Source organism: Coenobita brevimanus, chromosome 106, assembly GCF_032717465.1.
Source record: "Coenobita brevimanus isolate Jiangsu-jjx chromosome 106, ASM3271746v2, whole genome shotgun sequence".
Lineage (NCBI taxonomy): Eukaryota > Metazoa > Arthropoda > Malacostraca > Decapoda > Coenobitidae > Coenobita > Coenobita brevimanus.
The window spans coordinates 6,908,433-6,919,931 of NC_137059.1; positions in this window are offsets into that span (position 1 = coordinate 6,908,433).

Genomic DNA, 11,499 nt, shown 5'->3' on the forward strand with positions numbered 1-11,499 from the left:
TATACTTACCACCTTGTGTCAGGATATAGATGTAATGTTAGTCAGAATAATTATACTTACCACCTTGTGTCAGGATATAGATGTAATGTTAGTGAGCATAATTATACTTACCACCTTGTGCCAGGATATGTTTCTTGTTAACCCTTTTTTTGTGTGTTCGACTCAGGGCATCGGCTTCATAGTCGTTTCCAGCCCCTCTACATGTCACCACTTCGGCGCTAACCTCCACCATCCATACTGAATACATGCCAGGGCTGTCACGTACTGAACTGGTGTATTGGTATTAGTGTGGGTGTTTTTACATGTCATCGGGTCTTTTGGTAGATCAGTAAAGTCTTGCTGTGGAGAGGTTTCAAAACCTAACAGTTATCGAGAAGTAAAGGGAAAACAAACACTGCTATTCTGTCTTAGGGGGAGAGGGAGAGGGAGGAAGAATCGAGGGAGGGCATAGAAATGGAAATAATGGAGAGAGAGAGAGAGAGAGAGAGAGAGAGAGAGAGAGAGAGGCGTGTGTGTATGAACTCCAGCAGCCGTGTGACCCTCCTGGTTTTACGTTCATTCAGCCAAGCAAATTTGCACACATACCAACGTGCACAACTCCTTTGTGTGTTGTGTGGATCTGTGTTCATTTCGTTAACATCACTGCCCGTTGGTGTGTGTGTGTGTGTGTGTGTGTGTGTGTGTGTGTGTGTGTGTGTGTGTGTGAGAGAGAGAGAGAGACTGGACATTGACTTGATAGTCCTTTTCCAGTGGAAAATCAATCCTACATGCTCACTGTCTATATTGAATACATGACAGGGCTGTGTCGTTCAGGACTGGTGTGATGGTATTAGCGGAGGTGTTTTTATGACATGTCGGTGGGTCTTGTGGAAAATACCAGTGTCAGTTTTAACCAAACTATTCCCAGTCCCAGCCTGGGATCCATATCCCGTCCTTTGACCCCTTGAATCCCGTCCTCACTGTATTGGTGTAGTGGTTTGGTCCTGCTGTCTCCAAATGATTTTATCCGACTTAGGACAGACCTCTGTTAGTGAAAGGGTTAATGTCAAGCTCCTTCAGTTTGGAGTCTTCAATATAAAGAAAATCGTCTGGTAATAACGACCGTGAACTAAATCATATATTACATGATTGAATATCTTTAAGGCGACATCGTGGGTCGTATTTATGAAAATTCCTAGCAAATTTTTACGTTGAGCAGATATTTGGAACAACAGCTCTTATCATATTTTTTGTTATTGTTGCTTTAATACTTAGGGTGATATGATTGTGAAGTATGTGGTAGCCGTAGGAATGAAGGTAAAAGTAATAAGCACCTATATACAACTTACCTTAGTAGGGTTTATAAATACGGCATCAGTTTACTTCTCTACCCACTTGACCGCCACCTCGGCTGACCCCTGGCTCTGGTCAGTTGTGTGGTGGTGGTGAGAGTGGTGTGGGTGCAGGGGTCCTCAGCCACGCTATCCTTATCTCATTCTAGTAGTTCAGTTACTCTTCTAGGAGCTGCCTAGCATGGGCCAACCGGCCTACTGCAGTTATCCCCTCTTCTTATATTCTTATGTTCTGAAGCCCTGATACTGCGTGACGGACGTGAGTGTGTGCCGGGCTGACGTGCCGTGGGGAGGAGGGTGGGGGGAGTCTGAGGAAGTGTGGTTGTGTGGGGTAGGGGACGAACCTGGTAGGAATGGGGAGGGGTGAGGGGGAGTCTGAGGAAGTGTAGTCGGGTGGGGTAGGGAACGAACCTGGTAGGAATGGGGAAGGGTGAAGGGGAGTCTGAGGAAGTGTAGTCGGGTGGGGTAGGGAACGGTCCTGGTAAAGTGGGGATACGAACAAAATTATTAGGAAATGAGGTTTGGGTGGCAGGAAGTCTGGTGTCTGGGGAAGTGTGACTGCTTTGGGAAGAAGAACGATATTGGCGAGGAGTGTGGTTTGAGTGAGTCTGGTGTTTGAGGTGTGGTTAGTTTAGGTGAGGAACAAAATTGGTAGGGGTGTGGATGAGGTGGTAGATGGGAAAGAATGTGGTGTTTGAGGTGTGGCTGGGGTGAGGAAAGGGGTGTGATTTGGTGTGGTGGGGTATGGGACGAAATTAGTAAGAGAGTGGTTGTGGCATGGATGAAGTTGGCAGCGAAGGATCGAACTTATTAGAATTTTGGTTGAAGAGCCAAGGAAGTGTTAATTGGTGTGTTTGGGAGGGACCAAACTGGAATTGGTTGTTGTTGAGGAGGGATTGGCAGATTGGCGGGGGTGTCGTTGGTGGAGAGAGAGAACAGTGTGGTAGGGGGAGGTTATGATAAGGAAGGTTTAATATGGGGAGAGGTCAGGGAAAGTGTGGTTGGAGAGAGAGGTTAGGGAGAGTGTGGTGGAGTAGGTGGGTGTGAGAAGGCAAGGTAAGTCAGGGGATTTGGTGGGATTACTGGATTTTGTGGAATGATGATGGAGCAAAAGTTTATATGGAGAGCCAAGGTTGATCTGGGACATTGAAGGACGGACGGAGGATGGATGAGGCTGAGGAGTAGGGGGTGTGAGGGAAGGGGTAAGAAAATAGAGGGAAGGCTTGACGTGTTGGTGTTAAGGCTTGTGGGTGGTAGTATTTCTGGACGTACTTACCTGTGTCTGAGAGAGAGAGAGAGAGAGAGAGAGAGAGAGAGAGAGAGAGAGAGACAGACAGACAGAGAGAAACTCGGGATTAATTGTGGTCCAGTGGGTGTGATTGTTATATACGGAGAAGTAAATACCTTTAACTACAGCCAGTCAGGGACAAAAAAAAAAAAAAGAGAGAAAAAAAAAAGGGGGGGGGTAAATGGAATGGATAGAATGAGCCTTCTCATGGTTGAGACAACTCCAGCCAACGCCAGACGATTTTAAAACAGCTGAAAGTCAATGACAGAAGCCTGAGAGTGTTAATACTATCATCACCAACCCTCTCATGATTGGACGATTATATATTCCAACTATTGCCAGACGATTTAATTCACCTGAGTTAGCGTAGTAGCCTGAGATTATTAAAGCGAAGGATATAATCATTTGGCCCACTAATACACTTGTCATCTTTGTTTAGCCACCTTACCTATTTTTTTTTTTTTTATAATTCTGATTGTTATGCAAGAGCACAAAATTACCTTCAGCCACAACCAAGCAGAAAAATAAAATAGATGTTTGGGAAATATGCAGATTATTGCCACACTAATATATGTACCATCTTTCTTTGACTTCGTATGTTCTTTACTGTAAGTCTCTTTCTATGTGTTAAAAAAAAATGAGCATTTATTACGTTCTGTCTGATTTAAAAAAAAAAGTAACAGTTAAACATCAGTGGTAAAATTTATATCTCCATCAGTACACGTTAATTTAATTATTGTAGGTACCATTATTTTTTTTTTACCCCAAACCAATTTCTGGTGTATTTTTTAATGTACGCGGAAGTAATTGCCTTCACCCACAACCTTTCAGAGATAAAAAAAAAAAATGTTAAAGTCAGTGATAAAATTACTCATCCAGCTTAGCACGTCCGGTACCACATGTTTTATCGATTTTTTTTTTTTAATCCCGTGTCTGATTGTTATTTTGGTGTATTATGGACGAGAAAAGACCAAGGAAAAAAACTCAGCCATGACCCGTCAGAGATTAAGCAAGCGTTAAGAACAAGGCTGTACTTAATTTCTTCCCAGATAAACTTGTCATTATTTTTATGCCTATCTTTTCATCTCAAGTTTATGTCAGATCTTTGTTATGTTTTTTGCTACAAATGGATTAGCTTTTACCACGACAAAGATAATAAAGACTAGGAAGGAATAAATATGTAATTATTTCCTCCCTAATTTCACGTAGCATCATTCTTTAGGTGCCTATCTTTTCATCGTATGGTAAGTCGGTCGTAAGTCTGATGGTTGTGTAAGAGGAAATAACTGCCTTCAGCCATGTAGGGAGAGAGAGAGAGAGAGTACACGATGAACAGGTAATAGATATAATTGCCTGGCTAATATACGTACCATCTTTCTCAACATGCCCATCATTTCACCGTAAGTTAATCTTAAGACCGGTGTTGTATAAGAGCAGATAATTAGCTGGAACTTCGGCCAGAACAATAGAGTGGGAGGCAAACGTTAAGAAGATAAAGTATATATAGTATTTAATAACCTTGCTGATACACCTGCCATCTTTTTTTAGCTGCTTATTTTTCATCGTAAGCATGACTATTATGTACGAAAAATAAATTAATCGTAAGTGCGACCAGCCAGGTACAAGGTTAGGGTTAATAAAAAAGGATGTACTTAATTGCTTGGCTAATACACGTAGCATCTTTCTTTGGGTGTTTATCCTTTTATCCTAATACACGTAGCATCTTTCTTTGGCTGTTTATCCTTTTATCATAATACACGTAGCATCTTTCTTTGGGTGTTTATCCTTTTATCATAATACACGTAGCATCTTTCTGTGGGTGTTTATCCTTTTATCATAATACACGTAGCATCTTTCTTTGGGTGTTTATCCTTTTATCATAATACACGTAGCATCTTTCTTTGGGTGTTTATCCTTTTATCCTAATACACATAGCATCTTTCTTTGGGTGTTTATCCTTTTATCCTAAGTATCAGCTTGTCAGAGATGGTTTTGCTGTAAGAGTATAACATTAAGGATAACGACAGCTTAAGGAGTGCTGGCAGCCCACCTGTTGTTATACCCCAGTGTTTTGCTTGTCAGAGGTTGGCTTGTGTTAATGGATAGGCTCTTGAGAATAAAAGGAAGATACAAGGTTACTGGAGAGCACGTTTATCTCTCTCTCTCTCTCTCTCTCTCTCTCTCTCTCTCTCTCTCTCTCTCTCTCTCACACACACACACACACACACACACACACACACACACACACACACACACACACACACACACACACACACACACACACACACACACACACACACACACACACACACACACACACACACACACACACACACACACACACACACACACACACACACACCAGAGAGCAATTCTTGGCTAATGTCTCCCCAAACACCCTATTCCCTCCTCGTCAGCCACCATCCTGGCCCCGTACACGCGTGCTCAATTATCCTTATACTGGCAGCCCTAACCACCTTCACTCCTACGCAATTACCTTCTCTAATTATCCTCTGCCCTCTATACCCTCAACCCCCAACCCCCTTAACCACCACCCTCTCCCCCCTTTCTCCAGACCACCTTCTCCCCATCACACGGCCGTCTGCACCCCGCCACACGACCCTTTTCACCCCACCACACAACCCTTTTCACCCCACCACACAACCCTTATCTTCCCACCACCCTTATCTTCCCACCACACAACCCTTATCTTCCCACCACACTACCCTTATCTTCCCACCACACTACCCTTATCTTCCCACCACACTACCCTTATCTTCCCACCACACTACCCTTATCTTCCCACCACACTACCCTTATCTTCCCACCACACTACCCTCTTCTCTCGACCACAGGACCGTCTTCTCTCGACCACAGGACCGTCTTCTCCCCACCACTGGACCGTCTTCTCCCCACCACTGGACCGTCTTCTCCCCACCACACGACTCTCTTCTCCCCACCGCACTACTCTCCTCCCCACCACACAACTCTCTTCTCCCCACCACAGAACCCTCTTCGCCCCATCTCCGCCCCTTCGCCGCACTCCAGAATACAACTTTTCTAGCCCACATACTCACAGTCCTTCTCTTCGTTCACACCCAGTCACTTCTTCACCCTCCTTCCCCACTTTTTCTTCCACCTGTCTTCATCCCGCACCCACCCACCCACCCATTCTATACGCTCCTTTTCCTCGTTTACACCCACCTACATCTTCACCCTCCCACCCAGTCTCTTTTCCACCTGACTGCACCACAGCCAGACACCCACCCACCATCCCACTAATACACACACTTTCTATAACCTCACACCAACTACATCCTCGCACACTCACGCACAACATCCTTACTCTTTTATCCACATGCTCTTCCACTTCCTTGCATCCACACCTGACCATCAACCCACCTACCCATACTACCGGATCCCTTTCCTTATCCGGACCCACCCTTCCACCTCCACCCTTCCACCTCCTTTATTCCACATCCACCCATCCACCGATAGATTTTTTTCTGTGTATTGTGGCCCTCACCTATCCATTAATCATCATCATCATCATCATCATAGAAAAATCATAACTACAATCCGTGTGTAATGTGAGGCTATACCTGTAGCAATTTCGCCCCAACTTGGAGCTGGACCTTCTTCAGTTATCTTATCAATAAACACACTTTCAGGATGTGGACAGGGCTCTTTCACTCGAGTTTGAAGTTAAGGGATCTTAATCTTCATCGTCATTATTATAGATCTGTTTCCTAATGATAAATGTGTTGGGTAGGACGCAAATACAGGAACAGGAAAGCATAACAACAGAACTGCCCACTCTCCTCCATTACCTTATCCCTTTTTCCTGTTCATTTACTGATCCCTCTCACCTACTCATCCCCATTCCATCCCCTATCCAGTCTGTTCACACTTTACCTTATTAATTTTTACCCATTCCTTAGCCGCTTATGCCCATCTTCGCCCCTATTCTACCTCTTTACACCTTACCTTACTCATTCTCACTAATCCTCACCTACCCATATCCATTCCCGTACCCTACCTTACCCTTCCCATTTCTACCATAACCTATCCTACCTTACTCTCCCATTCCCGTCCCAGTCTTACCATAATGTACCCTGCCATACCATACCGTTCTCAATCCTACCATACCATACCCTACCCCGTCCTACCCATCCCCTCCCCTGCCTATTCCTACTCTGCTCATTCACATCTTCACTTATTAACACACTTGCTTCATCTTTCCCGTACCCATCCCCGTCCCTACTACACCCTACCATACTTGTTCACACTCTGCCTCGGTCACACTGCCTCACTTAATCATTGTGTAATTCACATATCTACCTCCACCACTCACGAATCCCCCTCACCTTTGTACCCTCATTCGCTTTCATCCTTTACCTTTCTTCCCACTCAGTCCTCACCTGCTCTTTCTGTGCATACTACCCCTTCGTACCACTCACCTGTATATTCCCAAACATAAATCCCTCTGCCCCACCCACTTTTGTTTTTCTCCATCCACACATCCCAAGCTCATTCTCACCCTCACCCACCCACTTTCACCCTTTCCTTCCCCAGCCTTGATCCCTCTCTCCATACTCCCACATCCCTCCCTCATTCCCCTCCCCCCCACTCTCCTCCCCACACCCTGCCTCACCTGCCTCGCCCCTGTGCCACGCTAGGGTAATTAAGGGAAAGCCAATCGTGCCGCCTCTGCCACCGCCACGCCAATTAGAGAGAGAGGGGGAGGGAGGGAAGAGACAGGGAGAAAGAAAGGTACATGAAAGAGATGGAGAAAGACTAGGATAAGGAGTGAGAATGTGGAAGAGGATGTGATAGAGAGGGAGCGAAGGAAGAAGAGAAGATAGAGAGGAGAAGATTATGGAAAAAGGTGAGAAGAAATGGAAAAATGTGGCAATGGCTGGGATAAGGAGAGGGAAAGAGGAGTAAGGGAGAAAGTAGGGAGAGGACAGGATAGGGAAGGAGGGAGGGATAGGGGATGCAGGGCAGCCTCAAGGCCACGAGTTCTCACACAGATCACCCGAGCAGAGAGAGAGAGAGAGAGAGATTATGTGAATACTCTCCTTTCAGCTGTTCCTTCGCTCTTTCACTTTTTCCCTTCTTACTAAACGCCTCATAAGGCAAAACAAACATGAAGGAGGGAGGGACTAGGGATCGTGAGGGAGGGGGAGTGAAGTATAAATTAATAAGGGCGCCAGAATTTGATAAAAAGTGAGGGAGAGAAAATAGAGAAGAGTAACTTGATGACAGCGAGGGAAGAAAGTGAAGTGAAAAAATATATATATATATATATATATATATATATATATATATATATATATATATATATATATATATATATATATATATCTCTCTCTCTCTCTCTCTCTCTCTCTCTCTCTCTCTCGTAGTGAAGGTAGGATGCAAGGGTACAAATACAATGGCATGGATACTTCAGAATACAAGATGTTTTTCGTATTTATAGGATAAGACTTAACTTGGGTTTAGGCGAGTTTGATACCATAAAAACAAAGAACCGGGTATTTCTTCTCATTCTTCTCCCCCTTCTCCTTCCCCTTCATTTCTTGTCTTAGTCCTCTTGCCTCCCCTTCTTCTCTTCACTTCGTAGTCTTCTTCCTCCTCCTCCTCTTCCCTTCCTAGTCCTCCTGATTCGCCTTCTTTTTCCTCCTCCTCCTCCTTCCCTCTTCTTCCTCCTCCTCCTCCTCCTTCCCTCTTCCTCCTCCTCCTCATCATCATCATCATCGTCGTCGTCGTCGTCGTCGTCATCGTCATCATCATCGTCATCATCATCATCGTCATCATCATAAATCATCACCATTACCATCACCATCAGTCATCGTCATCATAATCTGTCTATCTATCTATCTATTGCCAGACGCCTCAATCCCATTCGGGGTGGCCACAAACAAATCGCCTCCACGTCACCCTGTCCCCCGCCATTTCACTGCCCCGCTCCCAACTCACACCCCCCTCTCTCATATACCTCTCCACCCCATCCCTCCATCTCATCCTCGGCCTCCCCCTCCCTCTTCCCCCCTCCACCTCACTCACATACACTCCCTTCGTCAGTCATCATAATCATTTTTCCATAATTGATAATTGACAGGATTTAGGTATACAACAGTTTATAAATGGATAGAGATTGGGTGAATTAAGGTTTGCGTGAGATGTGAATGAGATGGGCCTATGCGTTATGTGAGGTGTGCGTGATATGTGAGTTAGGATTGCGTGATATATGAATGATACCTGTGTGGGCAGTGTATGAAGTTTGCGTGAACAGTTAGTGAGGGTTGTGACTGAGGTTGCGCGAGCTGTGAGTGAAATCATAGTACTGTGTGATGAGATCTACTTGATGTGTGAGTGAGGAAGGTGTACATGTGCGAGATTTGCGTGGTTGAGTTTTGCGCGTGTGAGGTTTGCATGAGGGAGGGAGGGTGTGGAGAAGTACGTGGGGTGGGAGGGTGTGGAGAAGTACGTGGGGTGGGAGAGGTCCTTGGAAGCTGGAAAGAAATGGGATACGTTACCTGGCGAAATTTTTAAGAGAGAGAGGGAGAGTAGTGTGTGTGTGTGTGTGTGTGTGTGTTAATAATCAGCACCCGTATCCCCGTATCCCTGGGGTGGTTTGGTAGCTGGCCTCATCTCGGCTAACCAGACTGCAATTGTCGCCGAGATGTTGCCTGTGTCACAGCTTTCATTGGGCTGGAGGGTAGTGGTGGTGGTGGTGAAGTTGGAGGTGGAGTTGGTAGTAGTGGTGATGAAGGGGGGGTTGTAGCAGCAACAGTAGTAGTAGTAGTAGTAGTGGTGGTGGTGGTGGTGGTGAAGTTAGAGGTGGAGTTGGCAGCAGAGGTGATGAAGGGGGGGTAGTAGTAGTAGTTATAGTAGTAGTAGTAGTAGTAGTAGTAGTGGCAGCAGCAGCAGTAGCTGTAGTAGTAGTAGTAGTTGTGGTGGTGGTGGTGGTGCAAGTGATTGTCATGAATGTCGTGATGGTTGCGGTGGTGATAGTGAATGTGGTGGTAATAGTAGTAGTAGTAGTAGTAGTAATAGTAGCAGCAGCAGCAGCAACAGCAACAACAACAGCAGCAGCAGTAGTAGTAGTAGTAGTAGTGGTGGTGGTGGTGGTGGTGGTGGTGGTTATGGTAATAGTAGTAGTAGTACTTGTGGTGGTGTTTATTGTCATGGATGTTGTGATGGTTGCGGTGGTGGTAGTGAATGTGGTGGTGATAGTGGTAGTAGTAGTAATGATGGTGGTGGTGGTGATGGTGGCAATACTGGTAGTTGTACGACTCTGCATGGTGGTGATTGTTGCAACGATGAAAGAAGTAGTGGTAGTTGGTGGTAAGTGTGGTAGGGGAAGTGGCGCTGGTAGGAGAGGTACCGGTAGCGGAAGTGGTAGTGATTTTCGTGGTGGAAGTGTAGCTGGAAATGGTGGTGGTAGGGGTGCTGGTGGTAGGACAGAGTGACGAGGTCAAACATAAGACAGTGTGGTGGCCGGGGTAGTGTTGACTTTGCTCAGTAAATATTCCCTTACACTGTACAGTATATATAAACCCCGTCCCCCACCCCCACCATTGTCTTGTGCCCCCTCCAGCCCCGTTAGGGAGGCTCAATGTGTTTTTGTTACACTTTTTATTGTTTTATTTTCAAAGCCACAGCTGTTTAGGAAGATCACGCACTTATCATAATGTTTTTACGACGTTTGTTTCAAAGCCGCAGCTGTTTATAATGACTATCGCTGCTTACTGATAATCCAATGCTGCTGTTATCGCATGTGTAGTAAGTAGGTAATGCTTTTTATTACGGCTGTGAGTTTCTATATATGTGTGGTTTCTAACCCTTGGAAGACTTAGTTTTGAAACCTAATGTTTTGTAGGATGGTAGCTGTTTTGTGTACGTGATTCTCAAATATCGGTATGAAGGTAATGGGGCAGACGTTAACGTCACTGTAGAGAAAACCCAGGCGAGCGGTTGGCCATTGCTTCCGGGATTTTCTGTTTAATATGTTGTGTGTGTGTGTGTGTGTGTTTTCTTGAGTTGAATGTAGCTGCCATTCATTGCTCCCGAATATACTGCATTGTGCTTTGATATTATCCTACTGTGAATTGACTTCCATAGGAATAGTGAGCCTTATGTCGCCGAAGATGTGTAAGATGGCTGTAGGTAAGAATTTGCCAGTATTTTATAACACCTGACACCAAACGATTTTATTCAACTGAGTAATAGGAGAATTTGAGTACTACTGCTGTTGCCATAGCCTCCTCATGAGCGGAACAACTCTAGTATTCTAGCCCTGGTAGCAACTGAGGGAAGACTGGGGAAGGCAAGGGATAAAGGATGGAGGGAGTGAGACAGAAGGATAGGTACTGTATACAAGGGCGGTGACAGTGATCCAGGTAAACAGAGGCAGGTTGTTAGTCACCGTGTACGTGACACAAGGCTTCTGCTGTGCACCGGGCACCGGGTGGTATAGTGGTAGGCTCAGTACGGGGGACCGGGTGGTATAGTGGTAGGCACAGTACGGGGCACCGGGTGGTATAGTGGTAGGCTCAGTACGGGGCACCGGGTGGTATAGTGGTAGGCTCAGTACGGGGCACCGGGTGGTATAGTGGTAGGCTCAGTACGGGGCACCGGGTGGTATAGTGGTAGGCTCAGTACGGGGCACCGGGTGGTATAGTGGTAGGCTCAGTACGGGGCACCGGGTGGTATAGTGGTAGGCTCAGTACGGGGCACCGGGTGGTATAGTGGTAGGCTCAGTACGGGGCACCGGGTGGTATAGTGGTAGGCTCAGTACGGGGCACCGGGTGGTATAGTGGTAGGCTCAGTACGGGGCACCGGGTGGTATAGTGGTAGGCTCAGTACGGGGCA